Source organism: Rhinoraja longicauda, chromosome 5 (assembly GCF_053455715.1).
Source record: "Rhinoraja longicauda isolate Sanriku21f chromosome 5, sRhiLon1.1, whole genome shotgun sequence".
Taxonomy (NCBI): Eukaryota; Metazoa; Chordata; class Chondrichthyes; order Rajiformes; family Arhynchobatidae; genus Rhinoraja; species Rhinoraja longicauda.
In genome coordinates, this window is record NC_135957.1 from 58356139 (window position 1) to 58378806 (window position 22668).

A 22668-nucleotide genomic window follows, 5' to 3' on the forward strand; every position below is an offset into this window, starting at 1 on the left:
CCCCAAACCTTTCCTGCATTGGTCTGGCACCCCCTACCCCCCTCCCCCCCACTTACCCACTCCAACCCCCTCAACCCCCCCTCGTCCCCTCACCCCCACTCACGCACTTGATCCCCCCTCAACCCCCCTTCTCCCCTCCCCGTCACCCACTCCATCCCACTTCAACCCCCCTTATGCCCCACTCCCCTTGCCCCCCTCCCTCACCCACTCCATCCCACCCTCAACCTCCTAAACCTCTCCTGCATTGGTCTAGCACCCTCCCCTCCCTCACTCCCACCTTCCCCTCCTCTCCCCCACTGACCCACTCAATCCCCCCTCAACCCCCCTCAACCCCCCCTTATCTCACCCTCCTCCCCAACTCACCCACTCCATCCCCCTGAACCCTCCTCCTCCCCTCCCCCCACTCACCCACTCCATCCCCCCTCAACCCCCCTACTCCCCTCCCCCCTCACCCACTCCATCACCCCTCAACCCCCCTTATCCCCCCCTCTCCTCACCTCCCTCTCTCACCCACTTACCCAACTCCATCCCCCCTTACCCCCCTTATCTCCCCCCCTTCCCTCTCCCCCCACCCACTCAACCACTCTATCCCAAGCTGCGGCTCGCTACGGGTCGCTGCCATTTGCACTATCGCTGGCGCGGACTGACGTCGAAAATGCAGCTCGTCCTCCGGGGGGGGGGAGCGGGAGAGTGTGTGAGGGGGAGGGGTGAGGGGTAAGGGGGGATTGGGGGGGGATGGAGTGGGTGAGTGGATGAGGGGGGGAAGGGGAGGAGGGGTAATTGAGGCGGGAACGAGTGGGTGAGTGCGGATGGAGGGGAGGAGGGTGGTTCAGGGAGGATGGAGTGGGTGAGTTATCGGCCGCTCATCATCTCACAGCCCCCCCCCCTCATTGACCGCCGTCACTCTGGCGGGTCCCACCCCGGGCGGTCATCGTGGGCTCCCTCATTGGCCGTCACTCGGGCGGGTCCCATTGTGACTTCATACAATGAACATGGCTAGCATGAGTTTAATAAAGTAATTTTTAAGCTTTAAAGTCTCTCTAACTTTAAATATATAATACCAGTTTGAATGAAACTTGGATGAAGGTGTCCCCAGGAGAAAAGTGAGTAAGGTGGTGCTAAAATTGTCATGCTATCATGTACCGTTTTTTGGATGAAAACCATACAAAGAAACAACTGTACAAAGAAATAACTATGGCACAAACATACGGAACAAACAAGATGACAGTTTTAGTAATATATTGATTAAGAGGTCTTCAAAGATCCGTTCAATAATAATGTGCAATCAAGTAAAATAAAAGTCTAGTGGTGATTTGCTTGCGGAGCAATATATCTTTTTGAAGCATCTTGGAATTGTTTATGATGTTTAATCATATTCAAATAATATGGTTGCTTCACAAAATGACTGCACTGTTAGCAATTTTTAACATTTTTTTCAGAATTACAGCTTTCTATTAATGAAATTTCATTAATAAAGAACGGCAACTATGTATCAGTTCCACCACTTCAGCAGCTCGCCTGGAGACAATGTTTCTAAGGGGACAATTTACTCATGAATACATGAACATATTTATGGCCATCTTTCAATATTTGATTGGGGTTACACCGACACAACTCACTCAAGGTTCTCAATTTTATCAATGAATTCAGGGAAATCAATGGAATTTATGAAAGGATATTTAATTACTTTTATAGCAGAACTAACCTTGTTTTGCTAATGAATAGATTGAGTGTGGTCATTGGACAAATTGATGACTACCTCCCCCTTTAGCAGTACAGTCATAACGTGACAAAATCAATAAGAGAGCAAATGTGGTTATGATTGATGCTCAGATCCAATCAATCTGGTGATTCACATAATTGTGAAATATTAAACCAGTTATGCAGTGTATATTTGGAACATTATAAATCAACTTTGTTCATCCAAAATCCATAGCAACAGTATCAAAGAGAGGATGGAGCTCGATTATTCCATCAAATAAGTTACCTTTTGGCTATCAAGGTAAAGGAACTCAGTTGATCTGCAGTAAAATTGCTCACTGAGACCAAGTGATCTCTTTGGCATAGCAATTTTCACAAAATGCTGGAGTAACTGAGTGGGCCAGGCAGCATCTCTGGAGAGAAGGAATGGGTGACGTTTCGGGTCAAGACCCTTCTTCATACTGACATCATCTCATATTAATTTATGTGATAAACTAAAGTCGATTCCTGATACCAGCAGTTGTGATGCCATCAAATAGCTATGCTGTCAATCATGTTAAAATTGTTAACATGAAGTAGAATAAGAAGCGTTTTTCGTCCACTTTTGCAACAAAACTCCCAAAAAGTGCAAATTCGCATCTGTTCAGTGATTTCTCATGATTTTCATCTGAGGATTTCAACAGCTCACCCTTTACAAGAGAATATCGATGAAAAGGACTTCAGAGTTTAATTACACTTGCATAGATTCTAAGTATCATCACCAGTTGTGTAATGTATGGCCATTAAACACAAACAGTTTTGCTATAACTATAATTACAAAATCTGACTGATTTTATTGTAATGTAACTATAAACAATATTAAGCATTCCGCTTATTCACAAACATGCTGGAGTAACTCAGCAGGTCAGGCAGCATCTGGGGAGAGAAGGAATGGGTGACGTTTCGGGTCGAGACCATTCTTCAGACTGATGTCAGGGGGGCGGGACAAAGGAAGGATATAGGTGGAGACAGGAAGATAGAGGGAGATCTGGGAAAGAGGAGGGGAAGGGAGGGACAGAGGAACTATTTAAAGTTGGAGAAGTCGATGTTCATACCACTGGGCTGCAAACTGCCCAGGCGAAATATGAGGTGCTGTTCCTCCAATTTCCGGTGGGCCTCACTATGGCACTGGAGGAGGCCCATGACAGAAAGGTCAGACTCGGAATGGGAGGGGGAGTTGAAGTGCTCGGCCACCGGGAGAACAGTTTGGTTAATGCGGACCGAGCGCAGGTGTTCAGCAAAGCGATCGCCGAACCTGCGCTTGGTTTCGCCGATGTAAATAAGTTGACATCTAGAGCAGCAGATGCAATAGATGAGGTTGGAGGAGGTGCAGGTGAACCTTATTATTCAACTGTGACCCCTGGTTCTGGACTCCCCCAACATCGGGAACATTTTTGCTGCATCAAGCCTGTCCAATCCTTTAAGAATTTTATATGTTTCTATAAGACCCCCTCTCATCCTTCTAAATTCCAGTAAATCAAGCCCAGTCGGCCCATTCTTTCATCATATGTCAGTCCCGCCATCCCAGGAATTAACCTGGTGAGCCGACATTGCACTCCTTCAATAGCAATAATGTCCTCCCTCAAATTAGGATACCAAAATTGCACACAATACTCCAGGTGCTGTCTCACCAGGGCCCTGTCCAACTGTCCGACCTCCTTGCTCCTAAACTCAAGTCCTCTTGCAATGAAGGCCAACATGCCATTAGCTTTCTTCACTGCCTGCTGTACCTGCATGGTCGCTTTCAGTGACTGATGTACAAGCACACCCAGGTCTTGTTGCATCTCCCCTTTTCCTTATCTGACACCATTCAGATAATAATCTGCCTTCCTGTTCTTGGCACCAAAGTGGATAACCTCACATTTATCCACATAATACTGCATCTGCCATGCATCTGCCCACTCACCCAACCTGTCCAAATCACCCTGCAGCCTTATAGCATCCTCATCACAGCTCACATTGCTACCCAGCTTTGTGTCATCTACAAACTTGGAGATGTCACATTTAATTCCCTCATCTAAATCGTTAATATATATTGTAAATAACTGGGGTCCCAGCACCAAGCCTTGCCACCCCACTAGTCACTGCCTGCCATTCTGAAAAGGACCCGTTCATTCCTACTCTTTGCTTCCAGTCTGCCAACCAGTTCTCTATCCATGTCAATACCTTACTCCCAATACCATGTGCTCTAACTTTGCACACTAATCTCTTGTGTGGGACCTTGTCAAAGGTTTTTTGAAAGTCCAGATACACCACATCCATTGGCTCCCCCTTATATATTCTACTTGGTACATCCTCACAAAAATCCAGATTAGTCAAGCATGATTTCCCCTTCATAAATCAATGCTGATGTTGACTAATCCTATCACAACTTTCCAAATGCGCTGATATAACATCTTATACAATCGACTCAAGCATCTTCCCCATTACTGATAAGGCTAACTGGGCTATAATTCCATGTTTTCTCTCTCCCTCCTTTCTTAAACAGTGGAGTTACATTGGCTACCCTCCAGTCCACAAGAAATGATCCATAGTCGAGAGAACATTGGAAAATGATCACCAATGCATCCATGATTTCTAGGGCCACCTCCTTGAGTACTCTGGGATACAGACCATCAGATCCTGGGGATTTATCTGCCTTCAGTCCCAACAGTTTACCAAACACCATTTCCTGACTAATGTGGATTCCCTTTAGTTCCTCCCTCCCACTAGATCCTCGATCCCCTAGTATTTCTGGGAGATTGTTTGTGTCTTCCTTAGTGAACACAGAACCAAAGTACTCGTTTAACTGTTCTGCCATTTCTTTGTTTCGCATTATAAATTCATTTGTCTCTGATTGTAAGGGACCTTCATTTGTCTTCACTAATCTTTTCCTTTTTACATATCTAAAGAAGCTTTTAGAGTCTGTTTTTATATTCTCCACAAGCTTTCATGCTCTTTTTTCTGCTTCTTAATTGACCCCTTTGTCCTCCTCTGTTGAGCTCTAAATTTCTCCCTGTCCTCCGGTTTGCTGCTTCCTCCGGCCAATTTATATGCCTTTTCCTTGGATTTAACACTACCCTTGATTTCCCTCGTTAGCCACGGTTGGGTCGCCTTCCCCGTTTTATATTTTTGCCAGGAAGGGATGAACAATTTTTGGAGTTCATCCATGCAGTCTTTAAATCTTTGCCATTGCATCTTCACCATCAACCCTTTAAGTATAATTTGCCAGTCTATCCTAGCCAATTCCCGTCTCATACCTCCAAGTCTCCTTTCTTTAAGTTCAGGACCCTCGTCTCTGAATTTACTGTGTCACTTTCCATCCTAATGCAGATTTCCTCCATATTATGGTCACTGTTGACCAAGGGACTTTGCACAAGATCACTAACTAATCCTTCTTCATTACACAATCCTTCTTCATGTCCTCCAGTCGGTTCTTCTACATATTGGTTTAAAAAATGATCCCGTATACATTCCAGGAAATCCTCCTCCTCAGCGCTGCTACCAATTTGGTTGGCCCAATCTATATGTAGATTAAAGTCACTCATGAATTGGATTTATAATATAATATATTCCTTTAGTTGTCCCACACCGGGAAATTTGCAAATGGTGTTATATGGTGTTTTTTAGTGTAAAATAAATATGAATGAATCTCGACATGCATTTAATTTCAGCCACAGGAAACAGCTGTATAAAGTGGGTTCAATGGATAACCATGGAAATTCCTTGTATGTGTACATACTTGCTTAATAAACTTATTCATTATCAATGCTTATATTTTCTACAAATGTACAGATTCACGTGCATTTGCTATGAGACTAGAAATGCATTTAGATACAGTAGTTCTGTTCTGGCATAAAAACAGAAAGTGCTCTAAATACTTAGCATTTTGGCAGCATGGTTGGAAAGAGAAACAGAGTTAACTATTCTTTTGCTAGAACTGGGAAGAGAAAAAACAAGTGATTTTAAGATTTGGAGAGGGTGGGAGAAGGAGAACAAAGGGAATACCTTTGACAGGATGAGGCCGAGGTTGCCACAGGGAAATGTTGGCGAAATGTTGCTGAGAACATCCAGTTAATAAATTAATGTGATAGAGATAGATAGAAATATAGAGAGATAAGGAGAGATAGAGATTAGAGACAGAGAGAGAGATTAGGGACAGGGAGAGAAAGATTAGAGATAGAGATAGAGATAGAGATAGAGATAGAGATAGAGATAGAGATAGAGATAGAGATAGAGATAGAGATAGAGATAGAGATAGAGATAGAGATAGAGATAGAGATAGAGATAGAGATAGAGATAGAGATAGAGATAGAGATAGAGATAGAGATAGAGAGGAATCCGGAGCACCCAAAGAAAACCCATGCTGTCACAGGGAGAACATACAAACTCCGTTCAGACAGCACCCGTAGTCTGGATCACCCCCAGGTCTCTGGTGCTCTAAGGCAGCAGTTCTGCTGCTGCACCACTGTGCCACCCTAGTTTTGATGTAATTTTTACTGTCAAAATTTTATTTTACAAAGCTGTCCGTAGAATTAGAAACTGCTAAAGATGCAGGAAGATGGAATGCTGAGAGCTTTGCCTTCAGAAAGAGCAATTCATGCCAAATTCAGAACAGCTTTTGAGGAAGAATGTGGATAAATATTTAATTAAAACAAAAATCAAAAGATATGGTGAAAAGGTCAAATTAGTCTCTTCTGTCATGTAATATTCTGGAATTATCATCACCTTGTATGTCAATGAGAAAATATTTTTGGAGAGTTAAAGGGAACATTAAATTGTTGTTTGTTGAATAATTCATACTGGATTCATCCACACTTCGCTTGCCACAATAGTAACAAATTCATCAAGTTGCCAATGCATGCAACCTCTTGTTGTTAAAAAATAATTTAGTATAATATGCCATACAGACAACACATCTACAATGATTACTAGCTCTCCGTCAGCTTTTCATGAAATATTGCACATAAATTAGCTGTCAGATGATATGTGGGTCCCTTATAATCACTTCTCACATGTCTGATTGATAGCAAATTGATTGGAAGGCTTCTGCGGTGTCAGACTGCAGACATTTTAAGTTAGTGAATTTGGATGGGCCTGACATAATGGGGGGGGGGGGGGGGGGGAAGGGGGAGGGGGGGGAATACAGCAAATTACATTTATTTATTTTTGTCTGGTTTTTAAATTGCCATTTATTTTGCTTTTAAACTGCCATTTGAGTGATCAGTAATTAAGCAAATATATTTGTTTTTGTCATGAGAGCAGTGTGTACTAATAGATAGGAGTCAATATTACTCCCTGCAGTAGGAAGCTGGGATATATTAAACATTCATTATACTGATCACAGGTTCTTTTTTTTTCAGTTCACAGATTGAGAAATTATTGAAAATGAGAAAAAAGATTTGAAAATTAGATCTGTGTGGATGCTTAGAATGTCTACACAGGTTTTTGATAGTCAGTGAATCACGAGGGCAGACAATTTAGTTAATTAAATGTGGAGCCTACACATCGCTGTTCAATGGAATTGGTGACTGTTGAAAATTTACTGTTTCATTGAAGTAAATAAATTGTTTAATCAATATCTCTAGCTGTGTCTGGTTAGATTTCAAAATCTAATAGCAATGTTGTGCTGTTCAAATAACACTATTACGTTGAATCTTTGTTGTTATGTCATTGCATGAAGGAACGTGTTGATGTTAACCTGGTTCTCTAAATTCTCACTCTGACCTCAGGATTTTGACAACTGCATGACATATTACCTTACCAATGAAAGTTTTCTTGTAATTTAGTCTTTTACTTCGTAACCACACAGTTTGACCTGTAAGATGTTCATCTTTTGCTTCTGACCAGCATGATGTTTAATGTATTTGGGTAGACTCTGGAGAATTTGGATCAAACATTCTTATATTTTTCTGGCTCTTTACAAGTACAAAGTCAGTAGAAGAGTTCAAATGGAGCACTGCTTTCCTTTAAATTCTCTCCATCGTATACACGCCAAATCACATTTAAACATATTTCTTCTGGGAAAAGATATTTCCATTCCAGGACTCCTTCATTCATACCAGGTCAGAGGGCTGGCCTGATACAAAAGGGTGAATCAATACTTTGCTCCAAATCATCCTCTATGACTGAATTGGTTGCTGCAAGAAATTTCACCACAGGAAATAATTTTCAACCTGTCCATGAACAAGATGTTCCCTTGATGTCCCACACTCCAACATGTGTGGGATTCATAACTATCAACACGGGGATAATGAATGAATCCTTCATTGTCTGGGCTGCTGCACTCTGACAAATGTCATCACCCTTATGTTTCAAATGTATATATTTATGGCTAAAATCCATGTTTTCCTTCAAATATGCATGTGTGAAATTGCTAAGAGATAACTAAAATGAATAAAATAATTCAAATATAAATTAAATATCTGGTCTCAGCTCTTAAATTGTGATACTTTGAGAAGAAACTTTTACACAAAATAATATTAACATTCTCACTGTGGTCTAATGCACAATTTGAAATCTAGTATTTGCTTCCCCATTTTAGTCTGATGGAAAGAAACCTTACTACAAATGTGGACAAGCAAATTTAATTTTAAAAGGTGAGGCGACAGCCTGTCTTTTGGGGAGACATTAAGAAAACTAAGCCTTTACTCAGTAAAGTTGAGAAAAATGAGAGCTGATTAAAATTTTAAATGTTTTAAGATTGGGTAGATCCATGCCTCTCCTTGGCTGAAGTGTCTACAATCAGGAGCCCCAAACTCAAAAAAAGAATTCAGCCAGTCAGTTCAGAGCTGAGAAGAATTTTTCAATACCCACAGGCAAGGTCTACCTCAAGCTAGGTCTACCACAAAGTGTTGAGGTGGCTGATTAATATTGTTATTGGTTTATTATTGTCACAGGTACTGAGATGCAATGAAAAGCTTATCTTTCAATGAAAAGCATGCGATCCAGTCAAATTACATTGTTATACATGATTACAATCAAACCATACACAAGTACACCAGGTAGTGCAAAAATCGAAATTAGCGGAGTGCAGAATATAATGTTACAACATTGTGGTGTTACAGTTACTGAGAAAAGGTCCATGCTTATGGAAGGATTATTCAGTAGTCTAATAGCGATGGAGAAGATACTTTCCCTGAATCTGGAGGTATGTGCTTTCAAGCTTTTGTATCTTCATAAGATCATAAGTGATAGGAGTAAAATTAAGCCATTCCGCCCATTCTGCTCTTCAATCATGGCTAATCTATCTCTCCCTCCTAACCCCATTCTCCTGCCTTCTCCCCCTAACCTCTGGTACCTGTATTAATCAAAAATCTATGTATTTTTGCCTTAAATATATTTACTGACATTTCCTCCACAGCCTTCTGTGGCAAAGAAGTCCACAGATTCACCATCTTCCTCCCAATGGGAGAGAGGAGAAAAGGGAATGACCGGGATGACCACATTCCACCGGGTGGCTCTGCGGTCGCAGTCTCGCCTACTGTCTGCCTGTCCCTTTCCTCCTGTTTTTGTTATTTTTTATGAGTTTTTAAAGTCTGTGTTAATGTTCTCTGGTTTGTTTTATGTGGGGGGTGGGGGAGGGGGTCGGGGGAAACTTTTTTCAATCTCTTACCTTGCCGGAGATGCGATTGTTTTCCGGATCGTATCTCCGGTCGCTCTGCGGCCTAACATCACGGAGCTGGAGGCCTTGCCTGGGACTGACTTTGAGCCCCCATGGGGCATGGACTTACAATCTGAGCATACAATTCCTTGCCTGGATCGATGCTCCGACCGTGGCCTGCGGACTTTAACATCAGGAGCTCGCAGTCTCGGTTTGAGACCAATCACAGTGAGGAATGCAGTGGAATCACTGTGGTGGATGTTCATGTTAAAATGTATTTTGTGTGTCCCATTGCTTTTTATTGTTTGACTATATGGCAAATGAAATTCCTCATATGTTGCAAAACAAACTTGGCTAATAAAGTATGATTGTGATTGTGAATGTGCTCCTTGATTATTTTGGCTGTTTTCCCAAGGCAGAGTGAAGTGTAACCAAAGTCGATGGTGGTGAGGTTGGACTGCTTGATAGACTGAGCTACTTTCACAATTTTCTGTGATTTCTTATGGTCTTGGGCAGAACTGTTGCCATCTTGATAAAGCTGAATCCTCAAGAATGGAGTAGCATAGCATGTAACAGACTATCAGAAATCCTGAGGCTTGGGATGGAAGTAATGATTGTCAAGTTGACAAGGTTCCACATGGAAGGTTGATTAAGAAGGTTAAATCGTTGGGTATTAATAGTGAGGTTGCAAGATGGATTCAACAATGGCTGAATGGGAGATACCAGAGGGTAACGGTTGACAATTGTATGTCAGGTTGGAGGCCAGTGTTTAGTGGAGTACCCCAAGGATCTGTGTTGGGTCCACTGTTGTTTGTCATTTACATTAATGATCTGGATGATGGTGTGGCAAATTGGATTAGTAAATATGCAGATGATACTAAGATAGGTGGAGTAGTTGATAGTGAGGTAGATTTTCAAAGTCTACAGAGAGACTTGGGCCTTTTGGAAGGGTGGGCTGAAAGATGGCAGATGGAGTTTAATGCTGATAAGTGTGAGGTGCTGCATTTTGGTAGGACAAATCAAAATAGGACGTACAGGGTAAATGGTAGGGAATTGAGGAATGCAGTGGAACAGAGGGATCTGGGAATAACTGTGCATTGTTCCCTGAAGGTGGAATCGCATGTGGATAGGGTGGTGAAGAAGGCGTTTGGTATGCTTGCCTTTATAAATCAGAGCATCGAGTATAGAAGTTGGGATGTAATGTTAAAATTGTACAGGGCATTGGTGAGGCCGAATCTGGAGTATGGTGTGCAGTTCTGGTCGCCAAATTATAGGAAGGATGTCGACAAAATGGAGAGGGTACAGAGGAGATTTACTAGAATGTTGCCTGGGTTTCAGCACTTAGGCTACAGAGAGAGGTTGAACAGGTTGGGTCTTTATTCTTTGGAGCGTAGAAGGTTGAGGGGGGACTTGATAGAGGTTTTTAAAATTTTGAGAGGGACGGACAGAGTTGACGTGGGTAGGCTTTTCCCTTTGAGAGTGGGGAAGATTCCAACAAGGGGACATAGCTTCAGAATTGAGGGACAAAGGTTTAGGGGTAACATGAGGGGGAACTTCTTTACTCAGAGGGTGGTGGCTGTATGGAATGGGCTTCCGGTGGAAGTGGTGGAGGCAGGCTCGATTTTATTATTTAAGAGTAAATTGGATAGGTATATGGATAGGAGGGGATTAGAGGGTTATGGTCTGAGTGCAGGTAGATGAGACTAGGTCAGGGAGAATGGTCGGCGTGGACTGGTAGGGCCGGACAGGCCTGTTTCCATGCTGTAGTTGTTATATGTTATATGTTATATGATTGAACATTGCCATAGCAGCCAATTTGTACCTTTCCTAGACCAGTTGGAGTGGTGCTTAATCTATCAAATGAAATCAGATTAGGGGAATGGACTTAAATATTAGTTGCTTGGTCCACCTTTGAATTTTAGTTTCCAAACTGATGCATATTCTTTGACTCTACTGTGAATTTAAGGACACATGCTCCCCAGTCAGTACAATTAAATGCTAAACATCGACTTCACTGGAGTGAAATTTGAAGGCTTGCATGTCATTATAACATGTTTATCACCATCATCCATAGATGAATTTGTGGTTAAGGGCTAGTCAAGAACCAGTTATGTAGAAAGGAACTGCAGATGCTGCAGCCAGTTATGTAGAAAGGAACTGCAGATGCTGCTATATACCGAAGACAGACACAAAGTGCTGGAATAACTCAGCGGGTCAGGTGGCAACTCTGGAAAAAAAGGATGAGTGACATTTCAGGTCGGGCTTTTGATGAAAGGCCCCGACCCGAAACGTCACCTATCCTTTTTCTCCAGAGATGCTGCCTGACCTGTTGAGTTACTCTAGCACTTTGTATGTAACATACTACCAGTGGTAATTAATAAGGAATATTGAAATGACAAAAAAAAATCTCTCTGGGCATACAATGGCAATTCATCAATAGTAAAGAACAACATTGGCCAGGCCCAGGTCCAGCTGTAAAACTAGACCTGAAAAGGAGAGGGCATTGTGGGGTTAAATCTAGAATTTCTAGAGATGTGGAGGTCCAATTGTTTTGAATGGCAGTGTCATTATCATTTACAGCCCTTATGTTGGTGCATTTTTAATACACATGATGCCACAGATGTGTTCAGAATGATTTTCTTCCCTTTTCAAGTACTCTGGTCATTAATTGAAATTATTATCATTGACTATGTTGCTCACCTATCATGCATCTCTGAAAATGATTGGTTTCTCTCCACACAGCCCCCTGGTAATTGCCAAGACCAAAGCTCCACTTTAGAGATGCTGATGGCATTGATATGAGCCAACACTAATGCTGAACAGCTGCACTAACATTCAGTGCTATTTTAGCTAAGTTCACCGATCGTATTTATGATTGATGACTCACAATTGAAATGGGAGGGCAGGCTGAAACAAATTAATGTTGTTGCTCCATCTCTGACCCCCCTCGGACTTTTCTAATATGGTGCCAACCAACAGGCATTTTACATCAGTTTGCTACGATATTTTTATCTGCTGTTGATGTCTTCAGCTACTGCTGTATCATTAGCTTTATGTGTGGTAAACTTTAAGAATCTATTTCCCAACATTTATCATTGTACTCTTAGAGATGTCATCGTCATTGCTACCGAATGGGGCCGGATTGCTATTAACTGCTCACTGATCCAACATGGGTTTTGCTGGAACTACTTAGATCAAAAGCTCTTTATAAACTTTGCAAATGAGCTAAATTTACAAGATGCATTGAGAATTATTCTGTGCCCTGGGCCCAGCCATCTTCAGTTGCTTCATCCATAACCTTACATCTGTCACAAGGTCAGAAGTGGAGATGTTTGCTGATGATTGCAGCAAGCTTAATTTTGCTCACAACTCCTCAGCAAAGGCAGTGATCCAGGCCAGCATTTAGCAAGCTCCCGAATGCATTGAAGCATTGGGGCTGGGAAGAGGTAACTAACATTTATGTTAAGCTTTTGCCAGGTAATAACTATTTCCAACAGAAGAGAATCACTGAGTCCCCTGCCTTCAACATCCTTGGCATCACCGGTGACCAGAGGTTCAACTGAACCAGACCCATTGATATCCGAACCATAAGAGCAGATCAGAGGCTGGGTATCCTGCAGTTCATGCCTACATAAGGCTCTGTAAGGCATTGCTCAGATCATATTTGGAGTATTGTGAGCAGTTTTGGGCCCCATATATGAGGAGGGATGTGCTGGCGTTGGAGAGGGTCCAGAGGACGTTTACAAGAATGATAATAGGGATGATTGGATTAATGTATGATGAGTGTTTGACAGCTGTGGACAATTACTTGCTGGAGTTTAGAAGGGGAATCTCATTTAAAATTTCTGAATTGTGAAGCCTCGATAGAGTGGATATGGCGAGGATGTTTCCACTAGTGGGAGAGTCTAGGACCAGAGGGCACAGCCTCAGAATTAAAGGACGTACCTTTAGCAAGGAGATGAGGAGGAATTTCATTGGGTATTTTTAAAGCAGAGATTGAAAGGTTCTTGATTAGTATGGACGTCAAAGCTTATGGGAAGGAGAACGGAGTTGTGAGTGAAAGATAGATCAGCCATGGTCGACTAGATGGACCAAACTGCCTAATTCTGCTCTCTTGACTTATGAACCTATGATCTTACATCTAGCTGGACCTAGACAGCATTCAAGCCTGAGCATCCTGAAATTGCATGGCCTTTCCATTATCCAGTAGACATAAGTCTGGACCATCTAGGAAAAAAATTGCTCACTTAGTCAGCACCCCGTCAACCACCCTAAACATTCTTACCCTCCATCACTGGTGCTGAGTGGCTCAGTGTGTACCATTTATAAAATGCACTACAACTACTCACCCGAGGTGCTCCAACAGTACTTTCCATACCTGCAAGCACGACAACCAAGAAAGAAAAAGAAGTACGTACACGAGGACACTACCACTGACATGTTCCTTACCAATTCAAACACAATCCAGATTTGGAAATATATCAGCCACATTTCATCATCACTGGTCCAAATCATGGAACTGTTTTAAGCTGATGAAAAGGTACGAATACTTATCGTAGTAAACAACTTCTGTATTCCACAAAACCTATATTCTCCAGTGATGGAGAATTGTGGATTGGTTTAGCAAGCTGCAGGGAAAATCTAGCCTCAGAGCAATCTAAAGCATTAAAATCAAATTATGCTGGACTAATTGGCAATCTTATTTTTACTCTCATTAAAATACACATTTGGGACAAGTTCTATGCTAAGGCTTTAATCATATTTCTCCCAGATGCGCACTATAATACCCTTGATGCTGTCAAAGGCTTAAGTGTATAGAGCATCCTCCACAAAGTGTGATAACAATGTATTGGCCAATACAAATCATATCTACTCTACTAATAAACCATGTACCATTCGCTAAGATTTTAGTTTTGATGATGTGGCCAAACGATTTATCAGAAGTTAATGCATTTACCAGAGGCAATCAAAGCAGTGAAAATCAAATAAAGTTTTTCAGATATTACCTCTAGTCTGTTTACAATTTCTTAATTACAGTTTTTTTCCCCAGAAAGATTGCAGTGCCAGATGTATATATATATTGCATCTAGACATACAGAATATATGCCACTCTCTAGATCCAGCCTTGGGTGATGTTATTGTGATGGAAATAGGGAAAAGACATTATGATCTGAACCTGATCTTGTGATCAAGATTGCAAAAGGGTTGATTTGGATTGAGACAGGTATTAGGGAATGGAATTTGTGACAGAATCAAAGACAATAGATTTGGTTTCTGCAAAATTTGGAGAAAATTTGGTAGATCTTTGAAAGATGAACCTCAAAGTAAATTAAGAAAAACACATGAAATGGTAAAATTATAAAGATTGACTCAAGAAATAAAAAAAATACACAGCTCCACGTTAAAGCTTACTTAAAATTTTGTGCACAAATGTTATGCATCCTATCTCAAATGACCAAGTACCAAATCTAAGCAAAAGTATATAAATTCCTCACACATAGGCAAGATGTCCAAGTTAAAAGACAAGGTTCAATAATTGCAGTCCATGTCAGAATGACAGTTAATTTCAGTAATTAACAGCAATGTGCTTATTTTAACTTTTGATTACAGTGGCATAAATTGTGCTCTGTTGGGCAAGTCACCATCACATTTTTGCACTTAAGAAACAATACTTGATTACCCAGAACTTGAAAGGTACCTGCTTAGGCGCATTAAACTGCATCTGTGAGGAAAATCGGTTTATCATATTGTGTGACAAAAAAAGGCAAATGATGCAGGAAAATGGTAAAATTATAAAGATTGACTCAAGAAATTACATTTGCAAGACTGGAAAAATTATATGGCTGATCTATTGTATGTGTACTCAAGAGATGTAATGAACTGCAATCGTGTGCAATGAAAAGTGCACTTGACATCATCTGGCAGAGAAAATTGCAAGGTTAAAGGAATTTAATTGACAAGCTCAAGGTGAACAACTCAAAAGTAGAGGCATATTCAAGTTGGATAAATAGCCTTTCTTTCTTTATTATTAGCCTGGAATCTGAGATCTCATATTCTGATGAATGGGGTTAAAAACCAAAGTGTTGAACATTTAATATGGGAAATAACAATCATAACTAGATGGATTGTCAAACATTGCAACAGAAATGATCCAAAACAAAAAATGAAAAATAGGCACAGAATCAATCTGAACTTAGTAGAACCATGAATGGAAACAGCTGCAAACAAATTGGTCAAAGAATTTTACTTTGAAAATTTTCCCAATCGGACACGTGAATACTGAAAGAACTGGAGTGGAAGCAACTCATCCTGGATCATCGAGGAATGCTTAAGAAGACCCTTTCTGCATTGCCAAATATCAATTTTATCTCTCTCCCTATCACCAACATCCCACCACTTCATAGAGGTGAACAATGGAAGGTTTGAGAAGCTTTCATATCTTTCTCTTCATTTGACCACATTAACACAAATAACAGCCATGTTATAGGCTAGTTTATGCATCACTGTAACAGTTATATGTCCGGTCTGTATAACTCGTTATTACCTAGCCCACAGACAACAATTGACCATTGTGGGCTCCACCTTTCCTTGATCATCATTACTTTTTGCATATCTTTAATTCATTTGTTTTATACCTCTTCATATCACCGTCTATATCTCTAATTTCCTTTTCCCTTGACTCTCAGTCCGAAAAAGGGTCTTAACCCGAAATGTCACTTATTCCTTTTCTCCAGAAATTTTGCCTGACCCGCAGACTTACTCCAGTTTTTTGTGTATATCTTCTGTTGAAACCAGCATCTGCATTGGCAATATGAACACCACACCTTATTGTGTGAACACTGACACATTAAAAAGTATTGAATAGATAGTAGGTGTAAAAATGTTTCATTTCACTGCAGCACGCAAGGAACCAAATTGGAAAAAAACCCAATTTCCTCAGATTTCTTCAGAAGAATTATTTCTTCAGATTCACATTGCATATGCAAATTGTGCTTCTTGGTTGTGGGGGAGATTTAAGCAGAATTCTTAAATAACATTCTTCATGACTTGAGCTGGAAGCAGGGTCCCAGCATCACTCACAGATAAATCCCCTCCGTAACAGTTAAAAATATTAATTTCTTCCATTCAAACCGGCCTCCCATCCTCTCCACATCCAGATCAGGTCCTCAAACATGTTATCACTTGTTACTTCCATGTCTGTCATTCTTAACTCTCTTGTTTCACTCTCTTCTGTTTGGCTTACGTCTGTGCCACAATGGTGCGATAAGTGACATTTTCTGTTAAATCCAACCGTGTTGGATTCCCTCTCCTTGTTCTCAAGATGGCATGGGCTCTCTTTATGAAGTCAATTACACGTTTCACAAACTGGGATGAAATAGTGGAGCGGTGAACTAATCATCTGTTTTGAGCATTGGTTGAGCATCACATATTGGCAAGGGCACTGAGAGAATTCTTCGACTCTTCATTAATCCTAGTAGATCCCTCATGTCTAGCTGAGAGGGAAAATGGCATTGGTTAAGTATGCTTTGTGCAATGCATGACATTTCTGTTGCGTGCTTGCTTCTGTGCCATTCATTGTTATATCATCTTCCACAAAAGATAGGTTGCAATGCTAACATTAAATGATCAGTTTTATATTTCAATCCATGTGTGTACCAGATAAAGACAGGATGTCTGTTACTAGACAGGATGCATTGGCTCCATGATATGTTGTGCAGCTTATCTCACCAGCCTACTTTTGGATCACCTTCCTTCAAGTACTTGAGAAATTAGCCTCTTAAGCTAATTTCACCCTTAAATGATCATATGGTGAATGAAGGTGTTAAATTACTTAACTTTCGATTGGGAAAAGATTCTCGACTTCATTGAGAATAAACATCTCCTTGTTTCATTGGAATTAATGACAAATTCACAGGGCAGGAACATCATTAAGCACAGAGGTAATGAAAATGTTTACTGACCACAGTTAATCAGTCCAAAGCATGCAAGGTAATCAAAAACATCCTGGACACTCCACCACAATAAACAAAGAGTTGTCCATTGCCAAGGCACTTAGTTGTGCTTTTTCATTCATGCAAAAGATCCACAAAATTTCCCTTCTACTGGACAGTTCAAATGTGCCTTTTTCCAGCTGAGAAAGAAGTTCAACAATACAGCACCATACGGTTTTTAATAGTTACATGTATTTTACTTGCATTTGCTATTGTTTTCAGAGAAGACAAAGAGAGCTTTGGTACAGAAAACAAAGTTTGTGCCAATTAATAATTTTCAAGTGTTCATCACTGGTAACTAATTGGGCTTGACACTTGAATGTTCCAATTGCCTTAACAATATTAGGTTGGGTAATGATTTGAATGTTAACAATGTTTATGTACAGACACCTTCTGGTATTTAAAATCAAGCAAAATCTAAAAGAATAATTTAACATGGGAAAGACTCAGGCTGCTTGTTTGAAAATAGAAACAGAGTTAACATTTTTAGGTTGAAGACTATTCAACACGAACTGGTAAAGTGGAAAAACAATTTGTGGTGAGTTGCAAAGAAAGTGTGGAGAGATGGATAGGACAGAAGTACAATGGAAAAAGCTGAGGACAGACATGTCAGCCTGGGAATGGGAAGGAGAGTTAAAATGACGGGCAGCTGGAAGCTCGGAGAGGCCAACAGCAAATTGGAAGAGCATCTCATTTTCCACAAGGAAAGCATACATTGAATATAAACATTAAATGTTCTGGTTTCAGGTGACCCACGCTCACAATGCCCCCGCCCCCCCCCCCCCCAATTAACCTGTCCACCTAGTTTTCTTTTCCCTTGGTTCATTCCCTTGCCCCACCTGGCTCTATCTGCTCATAATCTCCACCGCATCTGTTTCCACCTATTGCCAACCAGCCTCGATCCCATCCCTCTCTCATACTGCTATACACTGGCAATTTTTCCTGTTCCCTCTTAGATCTGATTTAGGGTCTTGACCCAAAACCTGTTTTACCCTCATAGATACTGCTTGACTCATTGAGTTATTCCATCATTCTGGGTTTTTTTGCTCTAGATTCCAGCATCTGCAGTTGCTTTTGTCTTCGTAACATATCCAAGTTTTCTAGATTAACTTAGAATTAACCTCAGAATTAAATCTCCTTTAGGAAGGAGATAAGGAAGAATTTCTTTAGTCAGAGGGTGGTGAATCTATGGAATTCATTGCCACAGAAGGCTGTGGAGGCCAAATCAATGGATAGATTCTTGATTAGTACGGGTGTCAGGGGTTATGGGGAGAAGGCAGGAGAATGGGGTCAGGAGGGAGAGATAGATCAGCCATGATTGAATGGCGGAGTAGACTTGATAGGTCGAATAGCCTAATTCTGCTCATACCCGTTATGAACTTATTAACTAGATTAACAAATGCTGGATTCATGGAAGTATACAGATGAACTATTATTTCACTGATGTTTATTTCAGCACTGTTGATTTATTCCTGCAGGACTATTCCTGCATGTGTAAAAGAGAGTTGAATTAGCAGACAACTGAGCCATTTTCTCATTGAGACATTCAAAATGTGTTTGCTGTTGTCCATATTGGAGAGATTTATGTATTCGGCATCCTCTAATTATAAAGTCTGCTCAAAAAACTACTTTACTGCATCTAATTTTAGCATGATGTGTCCACTTTGAAAGCTGGTCATAACTGACCTGTTTGAAACAATGATTTTGGCCTTGCATTCCAGAAAGCCAGTTACTTAAAACCCCATCAACTTCCATACACAGCTGGAGTCTTCCAGTGACCTTGAGGCAGTTGTACAAATGATTTGAAGCATGGGGAGGAAAAACACTGGAAAAAATATATATTCACACACTGTAATCTAGCAATTGTGCCAAAGCTCAGATGGGCTGAGATGACTGGGGAGTTCTGCTTTTCAATTATTTAATTGCAATATTTTAATTGCAAGCCAAATCACACATTTAGCTCTGAATAGGCAAGCATTGCCTGTCGGAAGAAAAATGTAAAGGTGTGAAAATTCACCTTTCATTGTATTTGCTGAACATGTGAAATAATGTAAAAATATTAAAGTTTGCTATGAAATGTGAACCCATTGAAGGCACCAAAAAGATACTGTATTAAATTGCAGTTTTTTTAGGTCAATGAGTTGCTTATTGCAATTCCATAGTTTGAACAATAGTTCAATTTTCCCTTGCGTTAGTCTAGATGGAAAATTTCCTGAGAAAGCTAAAGAGCAAACTATTTGGACTTCAAACATCTGTAGTTGGAGTCAATGTGGGAACGTACATATAGTTAAAGGCATGGTCTCATTCGTAAAGGAGATTTGGCTGCTTTTCTGTTCTCCACTGATATATTGTCTGAAGCTAAAAAAAAACTGTGTGCAGAGATAGTATCCATTGCAGTGAAGTGTTATTAGCCTACAGCTTCTTCAGCTATCAGGTAAGGAGAAAAAAAATAATCACACTCCTCCACTCTCCTATAATCTTCGTCATGCTCTTTTTAACCAGCCTTGCTGGTCCTGACAGTTTTCTGTTGCAGTAACTATAGGGGCGGTGCTGAGGGAATGGGGAGATCAGAATCTACAGACAACCAACATGTGCTTTGCTTTAGGGGAAAATGTGATGAGCTCCAGTACATTAAGGGAATCTAAGGTTTAGTATGTGTTGCTTCCCTCTATTCCAATAAGAACATGGTGGAATAGAATCCATCAATCACAATTAGATGGACATCCAAATTAGTTATTCTTGTTATTTCCAAGTTACATCAAAATGATTTCATATCTTAGACAATATGTAAGCTACATTACAATTGAAACCATTTTTATTAAGGCTACTCGGATTAAGTAACGGGTTCATCTACAGCATTTAGCTCCTGAGTAATCAATTTCTCCATCAATGTTTCAATTATTACATGAAGTTAATGAAGAAAGTTGCAATGTTGGGAAAGACAGATAGAATGACATGTTTTCTTATTTGAGCCACGATCAGTGCATAGTATATTGAAATATCACGATATTGTTTCAGAAAAAATCTCTCTGGAAATATCTTTGCCATTACTTCTCTGTCCTGTCAATGACACTGATTACCTGTATTTTGCTAAACTCAAACTGGAGGAATTATTATTATATATAAAAGAAAGGAAATTTGATGTCTGGACATGTGTAGCCTGCTAGAGAAGGGTCTTATTTCACATTCTGACAAGTGCAGTGGTGTGGTTATCAGAATTTCCCTGGGGCAATCTCACTTTAAAAAAATCGATATCAACTCTTGACACATTTTCATTTACATCAGCTTGTGGCTTTCAATCTGAGTACAAATCAATACAGGGCTTTTAACACTTTTCTCCCAGCCTGTTTCCTATAAAATGGAAGGAACTTAACCTCTTGAAATTTTTGTATTATATTTAGTGGATTTTTGACTCTCTCCAGATTACTGCAAATCTCTGATGGCAGAGATTTGAGTAAAATTGGTTCAGATTAGTTGTGAATTTAGGGTACACTTTATGCAATTTTCTGTAATTTGGTGGTGGAGAAGAAAACTCAGGTTTCAATATCTGGGATTTGAAAGTTAGCAGTGCGAAAAATAAGCTGCATGACCAACATGAAGTAATGTTAAACCACATTATATAACTTTGCACACTACCATATTGATGTAAACTGAAAAGATTTTGTTTTGACAGTTTAATGGTGGTATTTTTGCTGAGCAAATTATGCTGCTGTCTTAGGAATCGATTAATATTTCATAGGAATGGAGAAATCTGTAAAGTGAAGTATGATTTCTGTAACTTTTAAAGCCAGTAAATTGTACATTCTTTTGAAGTTCATTGCACTGATTTTCTGGATTTAAAAATAAAGTAAAATATTAAATTTAAATTTCCAAAAGCAAACAATGAAAACTTGAACATTATAAAAGTTTGGATCTTTAAATACAGAGAAAGACATTGGTAGCTGCCATCAATATAAAGGATTAGGAATATGACAATGAAATTCAGAAGTGTTCTACAAAATGTTGGTACACGTCACAAGATGCACTTTGGGTATTGTGTTCAGCTTTTGTCACCTGCTGTAGGAAAGATGCCATTAAACTGGAGAGGAGAAGATTTAGACGTATTTTGCCAGGACATGCGGGTCTATGAGCGATGGGGAGAGATTTTGCAGGCTAGGGCTTTGTTCCTTAGAATGCAGGAGGCTGAGAGGTGATCTTATTGAGGTAAATAAAATCAAGAGGGGATTAAATAAGGTGAATGCACAGTGTTTTACCCAGGGTAGGGGAATCAAGAACTGGAGGGCATACATTTAAGGTGAGAGGGAAAGATTTAATAGGAATCTGAGTGGCTACTTTTACACAGAGTATATGGAATGAGCTGCCAGAGAAAGTAATTGTGGCAGGTACAATAACTGTATTTAAGAGACATTTGGATAGGTACATAGACAGGAAAGGTTAAGAGGAATATAGGCTAAACACAGGCACATTTAGTTAACTTAGATGGGGCATCTTAGCCGGCATAGACGAGTAGGGTTCTGCTAAAGAACTTGTTTCTAAACCTTATGACTCCATGAATCTAACATCATTTTTAGGGCTTATTAATATTTATTTATATTTTGGAGAAGATGCTAGCATTGCAAAATCATGCAGTTCTATCAGAAGATGTATTTTCATGTGCATGTAACAGGCTGTGCTTGAACGGCTTTCCTGCAAGGGAAAGATGGGCAGTACGCACTGAATCCCTTGAATAATGAATTAGATTTCATGCTCATGGTACTGCCTCATTTTAAATCTTACAGTAAAAATCTTCCTTTGAATCTGAAAAGTAGTCTTGAGAATAGAGCAATGGAAAATTTATACTGACCTGCCAGCCGACTTATGCTAAACTGTCCACTTGTTTAAATCTTTGGTTTAACAGTCCCAGTTATACATATGGAATACGACTGAAAAGTTATTGAATTATTCAATTTTTCTCTGGGCCAAGGAAATAAGTCTCCAAAAGTTAAAAGAAAACAAGCTGAACAAGAACACTCTGCCAGAAATAAGCAGCAGACAGGATCAAAGACATTCTGGACAAAACAAAACCTCAAGCATTAGTTAGCATTTAGAATGATGTCAACTTTTTTGACAGTTCTTTATGTATGTGATGGCTTGCCAATTGCAGGGATTTCAGCGAGACTGCACTGCAGACTGTTAGGCTACTGCAGGCTTTATACTGCAAGCGAACAGGGTGACAGCTGCAATATCTATTGTCTAAGCAGTTCCAAAGCACTGGCCTCAAACTAAAAACAGGTATTATTAACACATTGAGTGGGCGGTGAATTTGTGGAATTATTTGCCATAGAAGGCTGTGGAGGCCGTCAGTGGATATATTTA

General features: G+C 40.1%; 1 protein-coding gene across 4 annotated transcripts in view; it reads right to left on the reverse strand.

Moving 5' to 3' along the window:
- Positions 1–22668, reverse strand: part of LOC144593677 (heparan sulfate glucosamine 3-O-sulfotransferase 5) — a 235454-nt gene that overhangs the window by 71329 nt on the left and 141457 nt on the right. Inside the window, exon 1 of one of the 4 annotated variants that reach the window (XM_078399619.1) lies at positions 15021–15039. The exons of the other annotated variants lie outside the window; for them this stretch is intronic. The gene's annotated coding sequence lies outside the window, so the exon portion shown is untranslated. Of the gene's footprint in view, positions 1–15020; positions 15040–22668 lie in introns of those variants that run through there. 4 annotated transcript variants of the gene reach the window in all.